The sequence below is a fragment of the Calidris pugnax genome, unplaced genomic scaffold, assembly GCF_001431845.1.
Source record: "Calidris pugnax isolate Ruff unplaced genomic scaffold, ASM143184v1 scaffold41, whole genome shotgun sequence".
NCBI classification, from domain to species: domain Eukaryota; kingdom Metazoa; phylum Chordata; class Aves; order Charadriiformes; family Scolopacidae; genus Calidris; species Calidris pugnax.
Genome location: NW_015094509.1, coordinates 2,716,648 through 2,731,967, shown reverse-complemented (window position 1 = coordinate 2,731,967; position 15,320 = coordinate 2,716,648).

Genomic DNA, 15,320 nt, shown 5'->3' with positions numbered 1-15,320 from the left:
GGTAAACATGTACCATTTTTCTTAGAATGACATAAACCAAAGATTTAGGGATGTTCACTTCCTTAGATACAGTCCAGACAGTGCTTTTATATTTTTAATAGAAATTATAAATCATGCTGTGTAACTTTTGAAACAGGTAATAGAATCATCTGAGTACATAAATCTAAGAACTTTTATGTCTTCTGTGTTTTCTATCTTTCCATCTCTTCAATATTTAATTCTGAATATTTGCCTGTTTGTACATCAAGGTCGTTTCCAAACAGTTTAGTAATTTAAAGAGAATAAGCTTCACAGATATTAGTTGTCTGAGGAGCAGAGATTAAATTATAACGCTTCCCTTTTAACAGTCTTAGGACTGATCTTATTTAAGTCAGAGCACAATGACGTAAAACCCCATACAACACAGTTAGACATCAAAAGCTTTGTTCTGAAAATATACTGCATGAATTAAGTAATGATCTATGAATTAAGCTGGTCTATAGGGTGAGACCCATAGAGGAAAGGAGCTCTGCGACCGGTGGACACTGGGCATAGATATCTAGGCTGTGTTTGATCTCGGAGCTGTATGGCTGTAATACTGACTACAATTCAGGAGAGACTATGATACTGCAATTTACATTAAATGCTTAATAGTAGCCATTCCAGACTACATAAGGATGCCAGTCATTTTATAGAGTCTAATCTTATAAAAAAAGAGGCCAACCCATAGCACTGTTTCTACGTTTTTCAGTGCTTCATTAACAAGGTTTTCTTTTAAAAAGCACTGCTGGCAATATTGTAAATACATTTACTCTGATTCATAGGTGAGCCCTGGGATATTTTTTCATGTTTATGGATATGATTTTATGTATTTTTTTCATGAATATGTCTCTTAGATACAGGCTGGTTACGTTTTTATATGAATCATTAAATATTTTTAGCAGGGATTACTAGGAGTTTATTTGTTTCCACATAGAAATGGGGTTATTTTGTTTGTTTTGCAAAATGTTACTATTACTTACTGAGAATCTGCTGGGGCAATACTGATATGATGGGGATAAAGCTTTCAAAGCCAATTTCATTTGTTTTAAATGGGTTGTGTCATCTGGTATATACCAGCGAATGTCTTTAGCAAGTGAGAAACCAAGGCAAATAAATCAGGCATAAATCTAAATCACTGGCTTTATGGTAAGGAGAATTGCATTGTTTTCTCTGAGAAACTTGGTAGAATTTCTTCTTTAAGAAGTTAGCCCTCCTGCAGGGTGTGATACCAGCAAGGCTCCAGCACCATTCAGGGATGCTCACCTCTGCTCCAACCAAACCAGCTTGGCTCCAACCTAAATACATAACTTTGGACAACATGCAGGATGCATCCTCGATACGGGAGGAAGAAACGGGGGGAAAAAACCCACCTTATTTAAATGAGTCTGCATTTTTCCTCTATTCTTACCAAGTTAGCTATAAATGCCTGCCTTGCCTAATCTTTCAATCAGTCAATCTCAGTCAGGGAAGTCAGGGCACTTAAGAGCTGCTGCGGTTCCGAGTAATTACCTGAACAAAAGATCGTCTGGGATTGGACTAAGTATGGGCTCATCTGTATTCAGCAGCGTTTTTCGGATCATGAAAGGAGAAACCTGGAAAGTACAAGGGAGGAGACACAAAAAATGAGACATATGAAAAGGGAAAAAATATACTGTAAATGTAAAACATAGGGAAAAAAAAGGTAGAGATGTATTTTTGTTGTTTGATCAAAGCAAAGATTTCTGTGAGAACACAGAAGGTGCCAGAAAAAAAACTAATTAAGAAGGCTTCTCTGCTTCAGCATTAAATTTCTGCTAAAAATAAGAAATAAGGAGGCAATGGACATTTTAACTACCAATAACCAAACACTCATTGGGGCTATCTGAAGCCCAGGATTAGCTACTATTTCAAATCATGATGGAAACGTAATCTCTGGTCTCTCGCATAACCCTCCTGATCAACAAGCCATTTAATAAACCACAGAACCTCTTCTTCCTTTCCCCTGAACCACTTCGAAAAGTCTCTGATTCGCCCTGATGTGAGGTGGAAAACGTTACAAGATATAATCAGAAAATTTTGTTTGATAAGAAAATTGTTTGCTACCCAGCTCTATTTGAAGCTGAACCCTGAGCCAAACTCTGCATTCACACATCCTGAGTTAAGTGCTTCACTCAGAAAACGCCAGTGGGCAACGACCTTGTTTTAAATGTTTTGGTGGGGACTGTAAAGACATCGATTTTTAACAGCATTCTCAAGCGGAAACATTTTCACTTTATTATACGGGTAAAAGCAATTCAATATAGCAATGAACTTCTTTAGGGAAGTATTTTAGTCAGGGATTCATAAAATTCACCATCAAATCACCTAACCTAAAAACTTACATAAGCTGTAGAAGCTGTCCCAGTTACACTAAGCTTTGGCTTCACCTCTTTCCCACATTTTAGTTTGGTTTGAATCACTTTTATTACTTTTACTTTATTACTATTACTATTGGCCAGTAATTGGAAGCCTTAATTGCAGCCTCAGCCTGTATCAAATCATTATTGATTGAAGGTGGAATCAGAACTCATGCTCCTTTACTAGCTAGCAGGTGGTCTTCCCAGAAGAATATTTGCAATGGATGTCTCAGAAGATATAACCACACAAATGTTGATTACCAGCTTTTTGAACTTAACCATGTAACAGCTTTGCTAAAGCTAACCTGGTACTAAAAAGCAAGAGCTCTTGTTACTTCCACTAAGCTTCAGCCTGGCTTTCTGTTCTGGGGATGAAAATTTTCATACGATGCCAAACTCCACCTCTCTTGGTCTTGTAACTCATTGATGATGCTGCCTAGACAGATTTTAACTCTACAGAAGCCCAAATGTCCAAAAAAAGCAGTTGAGTTCCTCAGAAGCGAGGCATTCTGCAGAACAGGAGGTTATCAACCCAGTGGGTAATGTAAAATTTGCCTGTGGTTGGAATGACTGTCGAAGCAGCAGCGGTTTCAGATGTGCACTCCTGGCATTTATGACAGACAATTTATACACATATGTGCACAATATGGAAAGAGGTCAAAATTCTTTAAGGTAGAATCATAGAATCATAGAATGGTTTGGGTTGGAAGGGACCTCAAAGATCATCTAGTTCCAACCCCCTGCCCTGGGCAGGGACACCTCCCACCAGACCAGGTTGCTCAAGGCCCCATCCAGCCTGGCCTTGAAAGATAGTCCAAGACAGGTTCCTAGAAATAAAAAAAAATAAAATATGGCTTTAAAATTGTAAGGAATACTAGCCATAAGAAAAGGAAGAGCTCCGGTGGTGACCCACAGCCCCTCTCAGAGCACATGGTATAGGGTAAAGCAGAAAGCGTGTCAACTGCTTTGTGAAAACTCTGATGGCAATCTTTGGAGGAACAGCAGTTGGATGAGGATGAGCATGGGCACAGCCTATTAATAGCTGAAAAGCAGGCAATTTCCTCAAAATCACCTGTGGTGCTCAGGAAGGCACCATGCTAAAGACCTTTCTTTTGCTGACTGAGCTTTATATTTCTTTAACAATGAGTAACTTATTTGGAAACTCTCAAAAACCTTCATATATTTCTAAAGAAAGATTCAGAGCCACATGTTTTAAAATCTTTCATCATTATCTCCATCTGTGGGGGCCTGGAGATTGTATTAGATGGTATTATTTCAGTGCCCAGAGATTACCAGCCTTCGTTGCCAGGAGAAATTGCTGCCTCTAACACCAGCACAGGCAGCGGTTCCCACACGGCTCTGAAAACACCAGGTGAGGGGGAGGCTGTACGCTCCTCCCATGTTAGGGTTAAAGTGTCTATAAAATGAAATAAATACTTGCTGAAAGCTAAAAAGATTTCTGCTGGCTGCGGAGTTACTTTCACACTGTTCCGAAAATCTCCTTAATTGAGGTGGCCACAAACTGACCAGAACATCCTCTAACTCTGAGCTGACAGTACGTCCATCAGTGTGGAGGGTGCTTAAATTATCTCTTTATAACACTCTGACACTTTCTAATGCAGTTTGAGATTCTTCTCTTCACAGTAGCATGCGCATTGCTTTTCTTGCCTTCGTTTTAATCCCTCCCAAAAACTAAGCCCATGAAGTGTTTATGCAGATCCACTGATACCTTGAGTTTGGGTTTGCATTTCGAAAACAAGCCCGATTTACTTGGGGAGTGATACAGGACACGAAGTAGAAAAACCCCTCCTCTTGTTATAGCAGGTGAATATCACTGGAGGCAGGACAAACACAGGACAGACTACTGCAGCACCTTAATCACAGAATCACAGAATCTTCTAGGTTGGAAGGGACCTTAAAGATCATCTTGTCCAACCGTCAACCTAACTGACAAAAATAGTCACCCACACAACAAACAAGGAGCATCATCACTAAACCAGACCTCCCAGCACTACATCAACCCGTCTTTTGAACACCTCCAGGGATGGGGCCTCAACCACCTCCCTGGGCAGCCCATTCCAATGCCTGAGAACCCTTTCAGTGAAAAAATTTTTCCTAATATCCAGCCTGAACCTCCCCTGGCGCAACTTGAGGCCATTTCCTCTCGTCCTGTCGCCTGTGACTTGAGAAAAGAGACCGACCCCCATCTCTCTACACCCTCCTTTCAGGGAGTTGGAGAGAGCAATAAGGTCTCCCCTCAGCCTCCTCTTCTCCAGGCTGAACACCCCCAGTTCCCTCAGCCTCTCCTCAGGAGACTTGTGCTCCAGACCCCCCACCAGCTTTGTTGCCCTTCTCTGGACCCGCTCCAGCACCTCAATGTCTTAAGACTTGTGCTCCAGACCCCTCACCATCTTTGTCGCCCTTCTCTGGACCCGCTCCAGCCCCTCAATGTCTTTTTTATGGTAGGGGGCCCAAAACTGGACAGAGTACTCAAGGTGAGGCCTCACCAGTGCCCAGTACAGGGGGACCATCACCTCCCGAGTCCTCCTCCCCACGCTGGTCCCAACACAGCCCAGGATGCTGGTGGCCTTCTTGCCCACCTGGGCACACTGCTGGCTCCTGTTCAGCCGACAGTCGACCAACACCCCCAGGTCCTTTTCTGCCAGGCAGCTCCAGCCACTCTGCCCCCAGCCTGTTTCACCATCACTCTCTGTGTCCGTCCCTCCAGCCAGTTTTTAACCCAGCAGAGGGTATTCCCATCCAAGCCATGGGCAGCCAGTTTCTCCAGGAGGATACTGTGGGAGACTGTATCAAAGGCTTTGCTAAAGTCCAGATAAACAACATCCACAGCCTTTCCTTCATCCAGCAAGCGGGTCACTTTGTCATAGAAGGAGATCAGGTTTGTCAAGCAGGACCTGCCCCTCGTGAACCCGTGCTGGCTGGGCCAGATCGCATGGGTGGCCCTCATGCGTTGCATGATGGCTCCCAGGATGATCTGTTCCATGACCTTACCAGGCACCGAGGTCAGGCTGACAGGCCTGTAGTTCTCTGGATCATCCTTACGGCCCTTCTTGTGGATGGGCGTCACATTTGCCAGACGCCAGTCGGCCGGGACCTCCCCAGTTTGCCAGGACTGCTGGTAAATGATGGAGAGTGGCTCCGCAAGCACTTCTGCCAGCTCCCTCAGTACCCTCGGGTGGATCTCATCTGGTCCCATAGACTTGTTTACATCTAGGTGTTGGAGCAGGTGTTTGTCATAGCAAAACAGAGAGGGACCTCTATTCTGAATGACAGATAGAACAGGGAGTGCAGGCGTGTGATGGGGCTGTGCTCAGTGCTGAGAACAAATTAGAGTATTGAGGATTTGGAGGATTTTAGCACAGGCTGAGATTGTAAAAGGAAGGAGAACCTCCAAAACCAGAAAAACTGAGACCAAAAAAAAAAGTACGACCTTTCTCTTGATTTCTCCCGTAAAAACCGAGAGATAATAGCTTCCTTGGAGTCAGTCACTGAAATCAGTGGAAATGTAAGCATGACCCTCTACCCCCACGCAATCCCAGAGAATTACAGATCTGTACCGTTTGTGGCATATTCCAGTGTAAAAATATGTCAGTCAGGAAATCTGTAGCTTTAAAGGACTGTGCTAGATTCACCCCTGCTGGCACAGAGGGTTGCAAATAATTTGAATAATTGCTCCAGAGAGCAGATGGTAGAAATACTCCGTTAGAAGAGCTCCAAATATAGCTTAATTCAGCAAGGGGAGTGAGAAAAGTAGAGGAAAAGTTCAAAGGCAATCTGGTATCATCATCATCAAATTAATATTTAATAATAATATTAATAATAATAATAATAAGACGAAGACAAAGAAGAATAGCAACACAACTGAATGGGAAATGGATGGGAAAAAAGGCTGCTGAGATTGCTCTTCTGGGCTCCAGTGGATGCCACCAGAGAAGAGCAGTCTGGTTTGCATCACCGTCATTGCTGCAGCTAGATACCATCAGTCTGGTGCCACCTTATATTATTTCTTGTTTTTGCCCAGAGCTCCGAATCAAAGGGATCTCCTGAGTTTCCCAACTCTTTCCTGTCTTTGCACATCATTACTGGATGCTTGGGTGCCTCTCGAGGATGAGAAATACTGAGCTCTTTGCAATGCGATCACGTCCTTGGTCAACGTCTTGCCCCAGGGCAAAGACCCATGAAACTGGGGGTTGAACTGAGTTGCTCATCTTTACACTCCTCTTTTTTTCCAACAGTAAAACTGCAAGGCGGTGCGTCCAGCAATGCCAGGGAACCCTAGATAGATTACAACAGCAGAAATGGGTCACAGAAGCAGTGCTATACCACAATAAATCACCAGAGCTGCAGCTCTCAGGTAGAACTTTGCAGCTGGAAAATCAGGGATCTGAAAATGGAGTGAACCTCACTGAAAGACCTTCCTCAACAATGTCATGAATGTTCTTCATATTTGTCAGATTAATAAACTACGGCAAGAAAGCAGAAGGACCCACATCTGAGGACACCGTAAATACATTTTGATACAGGTGGTAAAAATATACTGCATGCCGAAAAGTAATTTGGTTAAATTCTTTATAGACTGTTGGTTATTAATTTGAACGCCTTTCTGATACTCTAAAACAAATATGAAAAAGAAAGATACGTAGTTTAATCAGTTCATTAATCACCTCATATGATCCTGAAAAAAAGCTTGCAACAGATTCAAATGTAGCAAAATAAAAAGGAGCCACTGGCTAAAATAAGTGACATTTTGCAAAAATAAAAGTCAACAAACAAGAAAGAAATATATGAAGAATAAAGAAATAAAGAGAAAGACATAATGATACAAAACCCATTTATTTTGAAGGTTGCCTCAAACTCTGGGGGTCACCATCCAAAGTATAATGTAAGTATCACATACAACTCTGTTCAAAATCGTTCACTACAATTTACATTGCAGCCATATTTAAAGGCAATAATGACAATAATGGGTGCACATACATTCGGAGGAAAATAAAAATCAGTAAATCGGAAATGTTGCCAACTACGTTAGAAAACATTTGAACCTTCTACTTATACCTGCAAAACTTAAGTAACACTGGTGGCTTTCCGCCCAGACATGCAAATCATGGCATTTATAGTAACAAACCTGCCTTATTTGCATTTGTTTCTCCTTGGAAACAATAACTTTGCACATGCAGTCTTTTAATTTGTGTACAAAAATGGTACTGTGCAAGGCATTATTTTAGAGACTTGGCACTACAAGAGACATGTGTAACCCGTGACCGTGGTGCACACTCACCACCATCTCCACCTTATTAAGGTTTCTAAGATTCACAGACACACAAAAAAGCAGAAAACAACACAGGCTAAAAAAAAAAAAATTAAAAAAATAAATCCAAGGGTTTTCTGATTTCCATAAGCACCGAAGAAGGCTTAAAGAAGATCATGCACTTCAAATACTGCAACCTGCTTCACTGGAAATATTTCTAATCAAATCAAACATGAACAGAATAAAATTACATGAAGAGTAATGAAGTCTATGATCAAGATTGCTGGATTTCAGCGAGTGGTCTGCTACAGCTTCTCTAGCTTCTCTTTTGTAAATGTCACTATTAGCTGCAAAAGCAGCTCAATTAGAAAAACAAAAAAAGGCTTTTCTGTGAGAAAAAAAATGACACTGTTTAAAGCTGAAGATACTCATATTTTACAAAGAAATGCATTGCAGAGTACTCTTATTGTACAGAAAATGTAAGTATAAGCCCACAGAAAATGTAAGTATAAGCCCCAAGACAATGGTGAAGGGAACATCGGAATATGAAATATCAAGAAGTATCAAGTATATGAGGTATCAAGACTGGAAAACGTGGTCGGTGTTTGAGTTTGTAGTGACGCAGCTGGAATGACCTGGCAGCAAAGTGTCCCCTGAAAGCAGCTGGAAGGTTACCCAGCAAGAAACCCTCTGGCGCAGGCATAGAAACACCCCGGTGTACGGAGCCCAAACACAGGGAGAAAAGAGGACAAATGGAAAAAGGGAGGGAAGAGGATCATCAGTGCCCATTCCCAACCAAGCAGAGCCAGCAGGCTGCAAACAGACAGCGATCCCAACAGTAATTCCAGCACTTCTTTCCCCGGGGAGACCCATGTGAGAAACACCAGCTCACACCTTAGAATTTAAAAAGGACAAAGTCACTGAAGCAAAGGTATAAAAATTTATTATACGAAACAGCGCTGAATCAGGTGCATCTCAAAGCAGAGACACCCCAATCCTTTAGCTTTTAGATATTTTATACCCTTATCCCGGCCGCCTGAGTTACTGTCTCTCTTCTCATTGGCTGAGAAGTTGGAGCCCACATTCTTCCTGACCACCTGACCTATTGCAGATCTAGTTTACACCTTTTTACCTTACAAGGCACACCCAAAATCATTATCCTAAACACACCTTCGATTAGTTGATTACGCTACATGTTATTTCCCAGTCTTTGCTATCATCTACTGTCCAGTGTTAGTAGTTACAAGCACCCTGGTGGTCGTATCTCCATCTTCATCAGCCACCCTCTAGATGACCGTCATCCACTTATCATTCTTCACGGGTCCTTTGTCCACTTATCAGTCTGCCATCAGCCTTTAGTCAGTCTTCACAGCCCTTTGTCCACTTATCAGTCTCTCTTCACCTAGATGACTTCCCGTAACCCAGGATCCCTGGACAGCCCCAGGGCGCTTCTAAGGATTAGTTGGGTACAAAGGATGAGACTCCACCATCGTCGAGCCTCCTCCGTCAATACAGACACACTAACAAAAATATATCAATTAGCTGAAGGAAAACTCAGCCCATTTCTCACACCCAGATTTGTTGTTGGCACTGGCAAAAGCAGCCGGGTGCACCAGTCAGGAGCAGAAGTCGGCATTTTGACACACATTTGTGAGACCAGCTAATTTTAACTTAGCGCTTCCTTGGCGTCCTCCGCCGAGCCCTCTCCTTGCTGTGCATTGCCACCTGCAGGAGAGCCAGCTACGGCCAACGGCGCTAAGAAAAAGGCTCAAAATGCTGCTCTCCTCACAGCTTTTCACAACCATTTGTTTTCATGAAGCGGTTAAAATCAGGAAGCCAAGTGCACATACGTCCCCGTGACCCTACACGTGTATATATGTTACGGAGAGGCGTCAGCAGAGTCACCTCCAGAGCCCCCGAGGGGGAATGTTTAAAGTCAATAGAACTTCCCTGTCTGTGACGTTGCTGCAGCTGATAAGTCCCAGGCAAAGCCAGGTACGTAAAGCATTTTAGAAATTAAAATTCTCGCTCTCATTTACTGACCGTGAAAGGCGGGGGGAGGAAGATGGGATGTTTGTATTTAAAGACAGACACAGGAAATACAGGGTTTAAAGGAAATACTGTTATTAGTTGGATTTCAAAACCCTAATTCCCCAGGATGACTTAGCTAGCTCTGCCAACCAGCTTCATGCCACCTGGAGACACCAGATACCTCTTCAGTGCTTGCTTAGGACAGGAGGAAGGAGAATCAGCGAATGCAAAAATGTACCTTACGATGTATCACGTGGAATCCTGGCCCTATTGATCACCACGGCAAAGCTTCCACTGATCCACGTGACCATCATCCTGTTATACCCGCCCTCTGGATAGAATGAGGATGTGAGATTTATTTTTTTTTATTTCCTACTTTTGAGGCTTTGTAAATGTCAAGGGCAAAAAGGAATCTTGCAGAAAGCGATTCCAAGGGTTTCGTGCCGCACACAGGGTGAGAGCCTGACCTTCTGAGGATGTGCTAGATAAAGCCAGCAGCAGCTCCCTGCTTACCAGGAGGAACTATCTGCACACTTTCCCCAGAGAATCTCTCCTTTCAGCTGACTATTGTTAACTGCTGGAAACAGATGGTGGTTTAATCATAGAATCATAGAATCGTTGAGGTTGGAAGAGACCCTTGGGATCATCGAGTCCAACCATCTCCCCTACTCTACAAAGTCCTCCCCTACACCATGTCCCTCAGCACTGCATCTAAACATCCCTTAAACACAGCCAGGGATGGGGACTCCACCCCCTCCCTGGGCAGCCTGTTCCAATGCCCGACCACTCTTTCAGTGAAAAATTCCTTCCTAATGTTCAATCTAAACCTCCCCTGTTGGAGCTTGAAGCCGTTCCCTCTCGTTCTGTCACTAATGACCTGTGAGAAGAGACCAGCACCAACCTCTCTACAGTGTCCTTTCAAGTAGTTGTAGAGAGTGATGAGGTCTCCCCTCAGCCTCCTCTTCCTCACACTAAACAGTCCCAGCTCCCTCAGCCGCTCCTCATACGATTTGTTTTCCAGCCCCCTCACCAGCTCCGTTGCCCTCCTCTGCACTCGCTCCAGCACCTCCAGATCTCTCTTGGATTGAGGTGCCCAAAACTGGACACAACACTCGAGGTGTGGCCTCACCAGTGCTGAGTACAGGGGCACAATCACCTCCCTACTTCTGCTGGTCACATGCAACACATTCAAACAAGGAGGAAGTTAAGCTTCTAGTAGGAGACATGAGACCACGTCTCAGCTGAGCTGAGTAAGTCCTGAGCGCTGTACGATGGCCTGCTTTGAGGTAAAACAGAACCAATTTTCTGTTCAGTAATTTTACTTTGCAACTAAGCCTCTCCTAACTCTCTGAAATTAACGGGGTGTTGTCCAGACCCTGTTCGCTCACAGAGTGATAAGACCTGATTATTTCTCCTTTATGGCCAGGGGTGTTATGCAGAGGGGCTCCTGCTTATACTTATTGCTGTAAGAACCAAGGTCAACTAATTTCATATGTACCAAGCTGGAGAGTCAGAAGCAGAAGAGCGTAGAGAGGTGTGGGGAGGAGGAGCCAAGGACAGGTGACCTAAAACTGACCAACAGGGCGTTCCATCCCATCTGCATCAGGATCAGTAGAAAAGCTGAGGGATCGAAGGGGTCAGGCCTCTTTCTTCAATGGCCGGTGTCTGAGGAAGACTCTGTTCCTTGGATCCCAATCCGTGCATTCCTGAATCAAGATCCCAGACTCCAGTTCCCATCTATCACCATGTCCAGTCTGGGACTTCCCCAGTGCCAGCTGAGGGCATGATCATAGATCCTCATTTTGTATATATTTAATTATTTTCTTTTTATTATTTCATTAATATTTCATTAAAAGCAGTTCAGGGTTTTTTTTCCTAAACTCATAAGACTCTTCCTCTCTCTTCCTGCTCTCCTTGGAAAGACAGGAGGAGGAGAGCATCTGTCATTCATTTCAGTGGCCAGTCTGGCCCAAACCATGACCTGGGGCAAGGAACCACCTCACTGTCCTCGGGAGCACAGCCCAGTAGGGGTTCAAGAAGGTGGTAGGGTCTTTCTGGAGGCAGAGCTGTCTGGTATGCTCTGCTCGTGCAGCACCTTGCACAGTCGGGTCCTGTTTTTGACAAAAAGGCTGGAGGTACCTTACATCCCCACCATCATCAACAACAACTGGGGAAAAAAACCTAGCAAAAGAGGGCTGGGAAGCTATAAACGACACTGTGCAACTGCACAAGTGTGTAAACTGCACCTCTGCAACGCTGATGCAAAAAAGGCAAATGTAAATCTGGGATGTGCAGGTGTGGGTGCAGTTCATCAGACACGGAGCTGGCAATTTAGGAAATTAGGGTCGGCAAAAATCAACAAGTCTGATAAAAAATATGTATGAGGAGAGAGTATAGAGCAATGGGACCGGCCCCATTTCAAACAGAGAAGAGGCATAATGAGAGTATGTGAAATATCGTCATAAACATGACTGATTGTTTTCTGTCTACCTTCTGTATGAAAGAAATTGGCAACACTAGTCAAAAAGAAGATTTATGCAAGGTGTAGGGAAAATCTGTCTGTTTATAAGGAGAGTTAAGTCCTGAAGCAGCTGGGGAAGTTAAGAAATACTTGCTTTCAGAGGTTGTTAAGAACAGATGAAGCATTATTTGGACTCTTGCCATTTGGACTCGTTCTTATAGTCACAGCTCAAGAGATTCAATGATATCACAGATTTCTGTTGCTTATTTCTTATCAGTATCCCTTTAGTCATGGGCAGATTAGAAAACCATGACCATAACGCAACTATAAATGGAATGCAGGAGGAGAGCAGACATGCATTATTTCTTTTTTACATTTTGTGAAGCCAAAGCTATTTCCACAACTTCCAGTTTGACTCGTGATTTATAACACTGAGAGACAAACCACACTGGAATCAAGACACATAATAGAGATCAACAGCAAGAAATACTCAACAATTTTTTAATAGGCAAATATATATGAAACCAAGACATATATACTGTTAAGCACATGTAGCATTTTTGTATCTGTATATTTCAAATCAGAGTAAGTCCGTAATATACTTTGATAAATTCTCAAGGACATCCAGAGAACTAGATACAATTTAATAATTATAGCTCGAAATAGACAATTTTATAGAAAATACATGACTTACAAGATTAAACACTAGGGGCAACTGAAGGTATCAAAAATAGAAACCACAACACATCACAATTCATTCTGAATTGTGTGCTGCAGCCCGCAGATGTCTTCTGCGTTGGAGGCCTTAAATTTCACATGACTATAGAAAACAGATGTGCCCCATGTTTAAATCATGAAATCCAGCATTTTGTGCTATTTGGAAAGCTCAGACAGTGGGCTTCAGGCTACTGGAAAGGTACTAGGAATTATCTGAATATGAACTCCTATTTCGTATAAGACTTGTCACAATTAATGTCCAGAAATGGGGAAGGAACACTAAAAGTGGTGATTCAAGAAACAGGTAATGCTAGCACAGGTTAGCGAGTGATTTATGTAAGAATTCTGTATCAAAAATACCTACTTTGGACATTTCACCTTCTATGCAAATTTTGGGTTCAGATACATCTGGCTGGGTCAAGGCTCTGACCCAAACTAGCCCTTTTTTTCTTTGAAAGTAGGAATTCGTTTTTACTGACTCAAATGATCTGCAAGTCAGATGTATAATTTAAGCAAGTCATGTAAATTGCCTGCAGGGACAATGAAAACAGATAGGCATTTGCTGGCACCAGTTCATCTTACCTAAAATTATTGCATTGTGGTTAATTTTAATATTATACCAAGTCCACCTGTGTCCTGGAGACTCTTTTCCTGGTCTGCTTAGGCTCTAGAAGTACCACAATGATGGAGATTCCAGTTCCAGCTCATCCCTGCTCCTACACAGACAGTTGGTTAAAATGCCAAAAATTTTCTGTTTGTTTGTTTTCTGGACCTGAGAAATAGTGTGGGGCATTAGACAATCTGAAAGGCAATTGCTTTCCCTTCAGGAACATCACAGCCTCTTTGTTGCTTTGCTATAAAACCAGATATTCGGAAAATGGAAGATGCACTTCTGATTTGCAAATTGATTATTTAGGGCCTGATGTGGTGATGCATATTTAAATACCTTAGCGCCACTCGAGACACACTAGAGTGTCTGACAAATCCCTGCAGAGCTGGTATATATTTCACAAGTCCTCCATGAGACCCGTTCCCTTCCGGAGGCTGCTGAAGACATCCCCTCAGGTAGCTCATACAGCACGAGATGTTCCTGCACAGGCAAATGACTTGAGCCCAAAGCCACAAAATTTGGACTTCAGCCCTGTCGACTTATAGAATCATAGAATCATAGAATCATTGAGGTTGGAAGAGACCCTTGGGATCATCGAGTCCAACCATCTACCCTACTCTACAAAGTCCTCCCCTACACCATGTCCCTCAGCACTGCATCTAAACGTTCCTTAACCACATCCAGGGATGGTGACTCCACCCCCTCCCTGGGCAGCCTGTTCCAATGCCCGACCACTCTCTCTGTGGAAAATTCCTTCCTAATGTTCAATCTAAACCTCCCCTGTTGGAGCTTGAAGCCATTCCCTCTCGTTCTGTCACTAATTACCTGTGAGAAGAGACCAGCACCAACCTCTCTACAGTGTCCTTTCACGTAGTTGTTTCCTTTCAAGTGGTTGTATCCACCAGTCTGAAACGTTCAAACCATAAGAGGACATGCTGACATAAATAGCTCTTGTACCTTCTTGTTCTCTGGTGAAGCAGGAACAGTCATGAAAAAGGGTGAGGAATGGTGGAGGCAAGCCAGCATCGCTTGGGTCCAGGGACAGGCACCACAGAACCTGTTGCTGTGGGTAGAAATAGAGTCTGAACTACAAAACACAACGGAACATGGACCTCCTCCCTGGAAGCCTCTTGAGGAGACCAGTGATCACCTTTTGCTCATTATTATAAATAGGTTATTACGCAGCCCTGACTCTTCTAACCTCTAAAGCAGAATTACTCTGCCAGGAAAATAATAACCCAGTGGTAAATTATATCATTTCTACAAATAGCGTGAGAAGTTGTGGATAACCAGAAAGGTTAATCCCTGTTTAATCTTCAGTTTCTGTGCAAGTGTGGTATAAATCTGACTGCAAATGGAGGGCAGGGGAGCAGAATGGAGCCCTTGTCTCCTCCACACAATACACAGCCATCTGAAAGTTTGCCTCTTACTTTGCTCTAGCGCTATAATTCCTCATAACAGGCTTGTGTACTAACAATAATTGGAAAATAACTGCCGAAAAGAATGGCATTTATCTGCCCTTTCTGGCATGTTCATTTTGGATGCAAGAGTCTCGGGACAGAAAAGAATGCACAGACCATTTGCTTCAGTGCAGGAGAAAGGTTTCTCAAGGGGTGACTAAAACGCTCAAAGAATGTACCTTCTTTACATCTAAACAACCCTCAGATACCTCTGTCCATAGCACTGCAACACCCAACGAGGAAGCTGCTAAAAACAAGTATATATTCTCTGCAGGGTGTTTTTTGGTCCCTCCCTGCCGCTAATATTATTCTTATGACACCAGAAACTGCATAATTTGACATTTCAAATGCATGGCACTGTGACAATGATGTATGA